The sequence below is a fragment of the Schistocerca americana genome, chromosome 1 (genome assembly GCF_021461395.2).
Source record: "Schistocerca americana isolate TAMUIC-IGC-003095 chromosome 1, iqSchAmer2.1, whole genome shotgun sequence".
NCBI classification, from domain to species: Eukaryota; Metazoa; Arthropoda; class Insecta; order Orthoptera; family Acrididae; genus Schistocerca; species Schistocerca americana.
In genome coordinates this window covers 524,649,334-524,661,658 of record NC_060119.1, presented here as the reverse complement: position 1 = coordinate 524,661,658, position 12,325 = coordinate 524,649,334, and the positions used below count along the sequence as shown (strand labels likewise).

At 42.5% G+C, this 12,325-nt stretch overlaps 1 protein-coding gene across 1 annotated transcript in view; it reads left to right on the top strand.

Moving 5' to 3' along the window:
- Window positions 1-12,325, top strand: part of LOC124624573 (acid sphingomyelinase-like phosphodiesterase 3a) — a 1,195,211-nt gene that overhangs the window by 453,176 nt on the left and 729,710 nt on the right. Inside the window, exon 2 of the mRNA XM_047149115.1 lies at window positions 5,642-5,716. The gene's annotated coding sequence lies outside the window, so the exon portion shown is untranslated. The remainder of the gene's footprint in view (window positions 1-5,641; window positions 5,717-12,325) is intronic.

The window sequence follows — 12,325 nt, the reverse complement described above, 5'->3', positions numbered from 1 at the left end:
AAAGTAAAGCGCACAGCGTATCTAAAGTGGCGACTCAGACGTTCAATAATAGTGTCAAGCCGCCAAAAGATTGACTGAGAACGCTTGTCGACGTATTGTCAACTCCTCAAAATTTTGATTCCACGGAAAGCTCGTTTGGGACGTGCAGTAGTTGCCACTGCCGCAAAGAGAGGACGTGTGCAGCTCGGTAGTTGTGGCCGCGCTGCTGGTCATGTTGCACGTGTTTGAGTAGGCAATAATGGTTGTAGTTATTTGTAGCAATGCCGTGAAACAGTGTTGATGGCCCACAAAATATTATAAATAATGCCAATACATGTGTCTGTCCATATTCGCAATTGTATGTTGACAGAGATTCATTAATCAGCCACATGCCGTTAGTGCTCACTGTTTGTGTGTTCAGTTCGTCTTTCTTTCTTTGGTAGGTGTTCACGGTTCACTACTCTAAACTAAACAAAACTAAACTCCTCCCGAACAGGCCACGAAGGCCCAACGGTACCGACCGGCCGCCGTGTCATCCTCACAACAGGCGTCACTGGATGCGGATGTGGAGGGGCAGGAGGTCAGCACACCGCTCTCCGGGCCGTATGTCAGTTTCCGAGACCAGAGCCGCTACTTCTCAATCATGCAGCTCCTCAGTTTGCCTCACAAGGGCTGAGTGCACCCCGCTTGCCAACAGCGCTCGGCAGGATTGATGGTCACCCGTCCCAGTGCTAGCCCAGACCGACAGCGCTTAAATTCGATGATCTGACGGGAACCGGTGTTACCACTGCGGCAAGGACGTAGGCGTTCAGTACTCTGCTTTCTAAAATTAAGAAAGAAATGATGGCAGAACTTATCGAGTGGCGCAGAAAAAAACAAAACTTTAAAATAAATAGTGAAAGGAATATATGGACAAAAATAGAAAAATATGCCACGTACTGAACAAACACCACAGTGTAGTCAGTATATTTGCGGCCTTAGAATAGTTTTTGGTTTCTTTATTAACTGGAAAACATGGTATTAATTTGTTATATTACTCATGAATATGATAAAACGCTTCTACTTCGAAAAGTACGTCGTATATTGTATTTGTTAGCAAGAGGTCTGGGAAATGTATGTCAGTCTCACCAATTATCGCAAACTCTAAAAATATACACTAAAGAACCAAAGGAGCTGTTACACCTAACTAATATCGTGTAGGGCCCGAGCGAGCACGCAAAACTGCCGCAACATGACGTGGCGTGGACTCGACTAATGTCTGAATTAGGGCTGGAGGGAACTGCCGCCATGAATCCTACGGGGTTGTCGTAATTCCGTAAGAGCACAACTGGGGTGGAGATCTCTTCTAAACAGCTTGTTCCAAGGCATCCCAGATATGCTCAAAAATGCTCATGTCTGGGGAGTTTTGTGGCCAGCTGAAGTGTTTTAACTAAGAAGAGTGTTCCTGGAGCCACTCTACAGCAATACTCTATGTGTGGGGTGTCACATTCTCCTGCTGGAATTGCCCAAGTTCGTCGAAATGCACAATGGATGCAGGTGATCGAACAGGATGCATACGTACGTGTCACGTAGCAGAGGGTCTCATTTCACTCCTGCACGCGCCCCACACCATTATAGTGCCTCCACCAGCTTGAACAGTCCCCTGCTGACATGCAGGATCCATGGTTTCATGAGGTTGTCTCCCTACCCGTACACGTCTGTCCGCTCGATTCCATTTGAAACGAGACTCGTCCGATCAGTCAACATGTTTCCAGTCATCAACAGTTCAATGTCGGTGTTCACGTTCTTAGGCGAGGCGTAAAGCTTTGTTTCGCGCAGCCATCAAGGGTACACGAGAGGGCTTTCGGCTCTGAAACCCCGTATCGATGATATTTCGTTGAATGGCTCGCTCTCTCGATAACGCTTGTCGCGTTGAACGATTCTCTTCGGTCGTCCTTGGACCCGTTCTTGCAGGGGTTCTTACCGGCCGCAGAAATCCCGGAATTTGATATTTTACCGGATTCCTGATGTTCAAGATACACTCGTGAAATGCTCGTTCGAAAAATTCCTCACTTCATCTCTACCTCGGATGTGCTGTGTCCCATAGCTAGTGCGCCGGCTTTAACGGCACGTTTTAAGGGGCTCCGGAACGTCCTATACTTGCAATGTTAAAATAACGCTTATAAATTACATCTTTCCTCACAAAGTATTTGAGGTAGGAAGTTGAACTTTTTACAGATTATTTATTGGAATATGGGCTACAACTTAACACAGGGATTTTACAAAATTTTAGTTCAGTTATTAAAGATGATTTTTTTTCAATTGTAATGAAAATTCACAACATTTTCTTGCAATTTTCTGTTTATATATTCAAAAATATACAGTTTTTTGGAAAAAAAAGGTTGTGTTAAATTATGCAGAAGGTACTGTGTAACATTTACTGAAAGTTTGAAGCAAATATGTTTGGAAGATCCTTAGAAAACATGTAATTAGTATGAGAAAATAAAAGTTTTGGGAATCGAGCGACAAAGATTGGATTAACTTTTTAGTGCATTCCCGGTCCATAGGATGGATTATCTTCATCCTCTGCAAACTCCTCCTCCAGCTTCGTCTTGTTCCTCCTCCTGTTTACTCTTGCTTGTATTTCTAGACTCTTTACGGCCCTGTCTGTAGCCCGAAGGCGTTCCTTGTCTAAAGCAAGCATCGCTAGTTGTTGTGTTCGTAGATTTTGCTACCATTTTCTTCAGTTGCAGTTACTGCAACACTGTTCCAAAAGGTGGTCATGTATGAACACTTATCACATTTCGGTTGTATTTCACTAGCAAGTCCTACGTGCTTTATTATGGAGAGTTCCAGACCAACTTCACTACAATGAATACATCTTACACAGTTTGAAAAAATTCCTTTGAGAACCGACATATCAAATATTTCATTCACATCCGATTCGCCCATAAAACATTCATAGTTTTCACTCATTGAACCAATCTTCTTTTGTGAAGTGTTTTCTTTCCCACTTTGACTGCTATGGACAGGTGTACTTGAGAGGTTAGGTTCACTCACTTGGTTATCGTCTTTATTGTTTACAGTAATAACACATACCTTTGGCTTTCCAACATTCCTCCTTTTCTTAAAAGCCTTCAGAGGATTTCTAATAACTTTACTTTTACTCATTATTATACTTCAACAAAACAGAGACTCAAGAAACAGAATTAATTACGAATATTTTCGAGATAACGACAGAGTAAATAAACATGAAACAATCGACAATCACACCATCGATATATATTGAACCATCACAGGTTAGCCACAACACATACTTTATCTCACATCACTAAAATGTACCTGATGAACACGGACGTTAATAATAACACCATTTGACAGCAGTTTAACAGCGCCACAGTGGGTCACGCCCATGTAGAACACATTTCAAAAAAAATTTAAAAATAGTTGTAGTCTTCGGAATTGAATAAATTATATATCTATTAAAAGGTAATAGTCTGCAGATTCAGAAAACGCAAAAAAGTAAAAATTGAACTTTTCATGATTTTGAGCCTTTCCGGAGCCCCTTAATCCACGTAAATCTTGATAACTTGCCATTCTAGGCCAGTAACCGATGTAATAACTGCGTCAGACACTTTTTGTCTGACAGAGGCGTTGCCAACCGCAGCGCCGTATTCCGCCTGTTTGCATATCTCTGTACCAGAAAACGCATGCCTATACCAGTTTCCTTGGCGGTTCAGTGTATTTAACTGGTATAGATCCTTTCAGGGCAGTTACAACAGCGTCACAGATTTCCGTAAGCTGCTCCTCTCCTTTCTCATGGCCTTATCCCATGTCATCACGGGGCCGACGTGTTAATTGCGTGTTGGCATTGTGAGTGGTTGAGGGTACCGGCCACCCTTCCTGTCGCCACACCACAGGAAGCGTATTCATCTTTCGGCAATCTTAGTCATAGGTTTGTTTCATAAATCTTAAGGATGAAAGCAACTTTCGTGTGATGCGTCACTGCCAATCTCGATGAAACTGGGACCATGCGTAGAAAGAAGAGATATTGTATAGTGCAAGAGATAACTAAAGGAAATACGCAGTGAGAGGAAGAGAAATGCCAATTTAATCTCAAACAATAATTACGCTGAAGTCATTGCGATTTATGATGGACATCGAGACATTATGAAATGTGGGACATTGTTCTTTATAGAGTGTGTGATTATCACAAACGACAGAGCATGCTCTGCCGCATGCTTCCACGTGGACACAAGTCTGGAGGGAACTGAATCCTACAGGGCTGTCGTAATTCCGTAAGAGTACGATGGAGGTAGAGATCTTTTCTGAACAGCATGTGGCAAGCCATCCCAGATATGCTCAATTCTTCCACCATCGTTGTTGACAGTTGCTGGATCATCATTGGTGCATATGAACATGGTGCCACACGTCTCCTCAACGAATGCAACCTACGCTCGGTGCGATTAAAGTAGTGGGTACGAGCAAACCAAATGTGGTTGCAGTTCGATAAGCTGTTTCACGCGCACAATTTAGTGGCTATCTGGTGCTGTAGTTGACAATGTTGCACCGTCTTTTCCATTTCGGGCAGCGGCATCTGTGGTTCGAAACTTTCCCCCTTCAGCGTGGAGCTATGCTGCGAGCAAAACCAGACTCCTGGGCTACACTCGTAACACTTCGCCCTTCGAGTTTCCCGTCGATTTTTGCCCAATGGTTCATATGGCTCTGAGTAGTATGGGACTTATCATCGGAGGTCATCAGTCCCCTAGAACTTAGAACTACTTAAACCTAACTAACAGAAGGACATCACACACATCCATGCCCGAGGCAGGATTCGAACCTGCGACCGTAGCGGTCGCGCGGTTCCAGACTGAAGCGCCTAGAACCGCTCAGCTACACCGGCCGCCGATTTTTGCACAAGTGAAATATAAATGTTGCCTCCAGGCCATGTTGCAATGAAGAACAACACCGCAGTGCACTGTAACTGACCACTGATTGACATACACTTTCTTTGGCCCGCCTCGTTTTGCGGGGCCAGCCACAATTGGACTGCAATCACGCTGACATAACGCCATATCACGTCCAACTTTCTGTACTCAACAGGGAGACCTCTAGCAACCTCCTCGCTCACTTTCATTCACTCCCACACAGAGTCTCCAATATTTTATGTCTGTAATACTGTATCTCTCGTCCTTAAGTTTTGCACAGCAGTGTGTATATTTACATGTGCGTGAGTGTGTAATTTAGCCTCGATGGGCAGAACCCTGGGCGAAATACATTGAAGCTTTGCTTCCAAATCAATATGATGACAAATCCAAATATAGAAATGGTGCGGCATGTCTGCCGCGCTTTGTTCGCTCATTTTGAATTGCTGAGCACTAGCGGCGCTTCGGTACACGCGAAATACAAATGCGGCCAGACGTCACAGAAAGGCAGTGATTACCCCACGTGGCTGAATGGAGCGTTGATTATGATTAGCCTTAACAGAACGCGGCGCTGGGGCTGGCAGAACCAAGAACGGCGCCGCCGTGTCTCCATCAGCACTTCACAACTCTTGCTAACGGTGTAGGTTTTCAGAATATGCTTTTAATTCCCCAGATTCCTTCACTTGTTCCGTAATATTAAATGAGGTAGCCTTTTTAATTACCACGTTAGGTAATATAGTTTTCTCTTTGTGGTTTCAGTTCCATGAGCTCCTGTAACCTGGTCTGCGACGGCACTGGATCCGATCCCTTCTGATACTTCTCCAGAGACTCAGGTGAGTAGTAACTCAAATTATGTCTGCTGTTAGCAGTCTAGATTATTAATACAGTATTCTTACATGAGTAGTCAGCCTGGCACGGCCACCACTGGGTTTCAATTAGCCTCTTTTTCCCTACACTGGACTACCAACAGCTTACTTAAGCTTCAGTGAACAGTACCACAGTGAAAAGTACGCCGAAAAGAAATCCGTAATGGCCCTAGACTATTGTGAATGTATTCTGTGTTTCGTAGCTCTTGATGATCTTACTAGGGGAGTATCAGCAATACAACAGTTGGTATAATCTTAATTACAGAAAATTTTGTTTGAAATAGGCACAACACTATGATATGACATTTTTAAGAAAGTAACGTCAAATGGTATTTGTTAAATTATAAAACTCGTCGCAGAATGTAATAGTAAATAAGGGAACTGGAATAATAAGGAAAGTGCGCATGCAACACGTTGCCCCTTACTTTCTAAGAAGGTCGAAATTTGAACTCTATAAAGGAAAACAAGAGACTTATCACAATAGATGTTCTTCACTATAGCGGCTGCTAAATATTGAAAATAAGGGAAGAATAAGAGTTTAAATCCTGTTCTGTACGTATGACTTAAACCTCTCATAAATACTAGGGACTGAGATACACGAATTAAAATAATTAAATCCTTTCTGAAATAAATAATTTTCTTTAATTCATTTCTCTTACTTGGGGCGCTTCACAATAGCTTTGTGTGTAAGGTCCCTTCTGATTCTTTTTCTCGACAGTGGATATCTCTTCAAATGAAAACTTTTTTATTCGGACTTCAAAAACGTTTACCCACCGAAGAAATGGTTCGTACTGGACTGTCTAAGTGCATTTAATGAACACGGAACCTTTCACCATATCAAGACGCAGTTTAGCTGAGAGTGACTTTCGACATAAAATGAAACAAATATTGAGTAGTATCACTACATTCAATTATTACACATGAACAATAAATTTACAATGAGTCTTACATTAAGCAAAATATAAATGATCGTATAACGCTGCTTTAATCACGGAAAAGCATCCGTCTGCGATCGCTTGTAAAATAAAAAGTTACCGTCGATACGATCGTTTACAGTACTCAATTTTTAATTGATACATTATTTATTTATTTTTCACGTTTCAGATATTTTGTTCGTAATATTCGCTCTTCCCACACATGTGCTTTTAAACACCGATAACGAGTTTACGTAGGCAAAACTAATGTTTACACCTGCAAAAGAAAGTACATGCGTGTGGGATGTATTACTAGGAATGTAACTGAAGTGACGATTTCCAAGAAGGCCACGCCCATGATATTAAATAACGATGGTAATCACAACACGTATAAATCACTTCGTAAGTAACGCTGGTAGCTATCAACTGCTGTTCACGGCCGATACTCATGAAAACAAGAAGGCGAAATCGATAGAGTTTGAATCTGCCGAAGGCTTGTGAAATGCGGGTACTACGCGTAAAGAGTCTGAATTATTTGGTATTATTTGAGACAACCATACGTGATTAGAAATCAGAGTCAATTACATTATTTACATTTGTAAACGTCAATTTTCACTCAGGGTAGTCGAACGCACAAGTCATATTGTCGAAAACAACAGAGGCAAGGTAAGATTCATTGAACGAATTTTGAGTAACTTCAATTAAATTCAATGAATAGCTTATGTACTATTTCTATTTAGTACTGTATCCGGAGTCCTCACCAAGCAAGCTCATCAGAAGGGGTAGCAAAGTTCTATTATGCCTATCTCTTCGTCTGTAACTATTCTTACAGTCGCAGCTGTCAACTAATAAGTAGTAAAAGGCGTAGGCTGTTTTTGAATCTCGATATTCGCATGCATCGGAAAGTACAAACTGTTCCTACTCTCACTCGAAATGCAGTACTTAAAAAGCAAGTTGCTCAGTTGGCCCTGAGGTTTCTATAACAGTGTGACGTAGCTTGGAGTACTCCGTAGCATCACCTCCTTTACCATGACATGTATTTTCGCTCAGTCATTCAGATTTAGCACGCTACGGATGCACGGATGCACGCAATTGCCTCCGTACGGTGATACAGAGGCGAGCGCTTCTTTGTGCATTTATACATCGGAGAAATTCAGAGTTGTGCTGCTAGATTTGTTACCAGTAGGTAAGTTCTACGGAGATGCTTTGGGAACTGAAAGGGGAATCCCTGGAAGGAAGGCGACATTCTCTTCGAGATATATATACTTAGAGGGTGCAGTCAGTAAGGCAGATTGGTAAAAGTTCTCTTCTAAGGAAGAGTTCTTTTTCTGGTCAAAATAGAAAGTAAGGCGCTGAGGAATTTATTTATTATTTTTGTACAAAGTAAAAATCTTGGTGGATCTTACCTAAAAGTTCAAGACGTTCGTCAAACTTTCGTGTAGTAATTGCAAAAATATAGTTCGAAATACGTTACTATGTCAGTTACGGGATCAAATGTAGCCCAATACCATTTATTTTTCTTGTGCCAATGAGAAGTCGGTCAACGGCTTGTGGTCTTGATGTGGCATTCCTATTCCCCGCGCAGCGTCCCGGTTTCGATTCCCGGCTGGGTCAGGGGTTTTCCCTGCCTCGAGATGACTGTGTGTTGGTGTGTCGTCTTCATCGTCATCATTCATCCCCATTACGGTCGGAGGAAGACAATGCCAAACCACCTCCGCTAGGACATTGCCTAGTCGGCGGTGAGGGTCTCCCGCATCGTCCCCTACGCTCCCCAGAGTATGGGACCCCATCATCATCAGTGAGAGTTCCGTGCTGAAATTTCTGTGTCGGCATCAACGTCCTTATATCCAGTACAGAATACGAATACATACAGCATCATAAATACTCAAACGTGGTCATCATCTGCAGTTTCCCACGTTTAAATGTGATACGGGTACAAATTAACAGCTTCGTAAACTGGGAGCTCATCTTCGGCCTCCCCCCCCCCCCCTTCCAGTATAATGTCGTCAGGGTGGAATCCTTGACGTGCTTTGACGGGTGAGATCGCCTCTGACTAATACGTCCGGTAGTTAATTAGCCAGTTAGTCACAAGTTTCATAGAAAATTTTAATGATTCTTTAATGGAAAATCTGTGGAATGAGCCTGTTTGACGTTATATGCGTATGTTTAGTGGTAACACAAATGAATACGTTCTGGAATAGAAGGTGCTGTCCAGGAGAAATGATTTTAGTTAGATTTTAAACATGCTTTGTTACCTGTCGGACATTTATGTTATTGGGCAAATGCACTTTTAAATCCATTCTGAGCCACTGACAACTTTAATAATGGGTAACAAACATCATCGTTTCTTGTAGTGTTAACGTGTAAACACCACTATCGAAGAGGGACGGGTAAACTGTTGGGTCCTGCCTACTCGTCGAGGATAGGGTACCTGGGAAACCTGCTTTCTCAAGCAAAGCGTATTAATACATATTTGTTACTATGAGGTAAATGAGAACACTTAACTTTGAGAAATTTACAGTGGGATGTCGCAAGCAAAGGGTGACAGGAAACATATGCAATCTCTTCAGCGTATACAATTCCTAATACAAATGAAACAATGTACTTCATAAGTCACTGCTGTAGACCTGGTAAATCGGCTAGATTTCAATTAGCTGCGACCAGACGGCGTGGTGGTTATGTTCTCTTCGCCTAGAGGCCGCTGCTTTCTCGGTGTCGTCCTAGAGTTTGTTGTACAGGATTGAACATGAAGTGGTTTCTCAAAATTGTGGGATGGTCCATTTTCAGACAACCATCAAACCACTCTTTGTAAAACATTATTAGCAATCTCTTCTGCTGTTTTCTCTCTAATGGTATTTATTAAAGCACTAGTATCGTATGCAAAAAGTACCAATTCTGCTTGTCGAATGTTAAGTTCCAGGGAAATCACATAGAAAAGGGATAGGATTGGACCAAAAATTGCCTTCTCCCTAGAGCGGATTTTCCTCCTTCCCCCCTCCCCCCTGAGCTCCTGCCCCCACCCTTGCCTCTTTCCCCCCCTCATCGCTTCCTACCTGGCCCTCTCTGGCGCGCCCCCTGCCCATCTTCCCCCTCTCTTCCCCTTCCTCCGTTCTTCCCTTCTCCCTCATCTGCTTGCGCCTGGCAGATCCTCCGTTTTGGTGATCGTCAGTGTGCCACGTCAGTGTTGTGTTTAGTGTTGTTTCTCCTGTGCGTCGAGAGGTGTGATTTTAATTGTGTGCTGGCCTTGTACTCAGTGTTACTGTCAGTGTTTGTTGTGTGCTACGCCATCCATCGATACTTTTATGCTCCGGTCATACTGCGCCTTGTGTTCTTTTAACTGTGCCAGTGTGTGGTTTTTTTGTGTGTGTTACTTTTTTACGGTTTTTATCTCTATTTTACAGTCGCCCCTTTTTTGCCTATTGTCTTCCATGGTTTTCCCCCTTTTCTGTATCTATTTTCACCATGTTTTCGCCTTTGTTATTTTTAAATGTCTTTTACTGTTTGTTCTATGTCTTTCGGCTGAAGAACAGCGCATATGCTGCTGCCAGCCAGCCACGATAGGGAATTTAAATACAAAAACCAAAAATTGAACCTGTGTGGCTCCCTTTTTGATTCCTCCCCATCCACAAAACTTCTATACCTTTCCAACATTCTTTCAACTAACCAGAACATGTGTGTAAAGCTGTCAACTACATGAAACTCTAGTTTTTCTACTCATGCAACACGAACTACATAATCAAACGCCCTAACGGTCTAGAAAGATCGCAAAAATTACCAATTTCTGAAACTGAGAAAGAAGCATGAACCTAAGATATCAGTTTTGCTGCCGGAGCAGCGCGCCGCTCCAGGGCGATTGCAGGTAGCCGCGCCCCTCGGCGGCCGCCCGCCCCCTGCTGGAGCCGTCCTCGGCGTCGCGACGCCGGCCGGCCCTCTAGCTCGGCTCACCTCAGCAGACCATATATCGTGGCGCGCCGCTGTGACAGGTCACGCGACGCCCCATTGTTGCCTGCACAGCGCTCGTTACTTGGAGAGGTTGTTCAAGAAGCCGTAATCAACAGTGACTTACGAGCTTACTAGAGATGTTGTTACTCAGATACAATCTCCCCATTTCCGGCAAATCTCAGGTACAGCAGAGTATATTGGACGCTCTTACACTGTACACAAAGGGCAATAATTCTCAATACAACACGTAGGCTCTGTAGTAGTGGCGTCTCCATTCAGCTTATTCCTCAGTGTACACGCCGCAGTGTCTGACAAGGTACGAGAAAATTATTCCGATGCTAATTTTGATGTAGCAGAATATTATGACTTGCGACCAGTTCCGTACAAGTCTACGTCAAGGACATATTGTATGCTTTCGGATGCTAACTTGGTAACCAAGAGCACGGATGAAGTAGACATTCCACAACTAGCTTCTGACTTCATAACTGTGATGGCCTCCAGGCAGATCAAAATTCCCCTGATACCGGATCTCCTTGATTTTTCCACGTACTGTTCTCACGCCAGCCAGCTGGCAAGTACGCTACAGCTTGAACTATTGTAGCTACATTTGTCCACTTACAAGGGAAACAAAAAGGGGGCTGATGTTTCTGAGCATGCTCACGTAACAATGTCCTCTTACCACGTGCTTCAGCCCCTTTCTTCTGGTGCGAGCACAGCAGACAGTGTTTCCGCGTACTCGACTGATCTAGGTTCAAATTTTAAGGCTCACGTAAGCGTGTTGATACATTTTTACGAAAGTGGAGGAAGTGGTAATATAATGGTGATTTGTGATGTTCTGTGGTGGTAAACTTCAGAAACATGAACCTTAATATTGTTTCACAAGAGACCGAAATAGATTGCACTATTAACTACTTTAGTTCACCTGGTACCGAAATTGATTCTACTATTAACTAACGTATTAATGGATCCTGCTGAAAGTACAATGTGGTTCGCATAATAAAATTACCAATAAAAGAAGAGATTCTGTTGTTACCTTATGGTAATTAAGACTACTACTTGATTTCTACCTTGTTTTTGATCGTATATTCTAAGTACTATTGCGTGGTTAAAAGCATTCTCTTGTGCTTTGTAACGTAATGTTCATATTTCTTCCTCTGTTGCTTTAGCGTCAAGAGGTTAAGTTCGTAATTGGATTAATCACGATTTAAAAAATGCAAGTTTATGAGAATCTGTGTCATAGCAGTGACGGCACACAGCCAAAAACACAAAACATAAATACAAAAATAACGCTGATAAGAGAAAAAAATCCCTAAAACACCTACCAACGTTACCTACTACACATTGGGCTAATCTGATGAAAACTGAATAACACATTCATAAAACCGTAGATGAAAGTTGCTTTCGAACGAAAATGCAGCCATGAGAATATCCCAAATTTCTCGAACTGATGAATTTATAAAACCACACGTGATGTTTGTAAGCAATTTTACAGTGGACAAAATAGTAGGAACTTCTCTACTAGATTTAAAGAACACAAGCGAAATGATGGAACTAATCAATCCACATTTCACACACATTTAAGTAACAATGAACACAGAGCAGAAGAAATACAAAATACACTGAATGTTCTACATTGCTTGTCCAAAGGAACCATAATGAATATCCTTGAAGAACCCGAGATTTATATACACACAGATGCATATCCAGACAAAATTCTTAG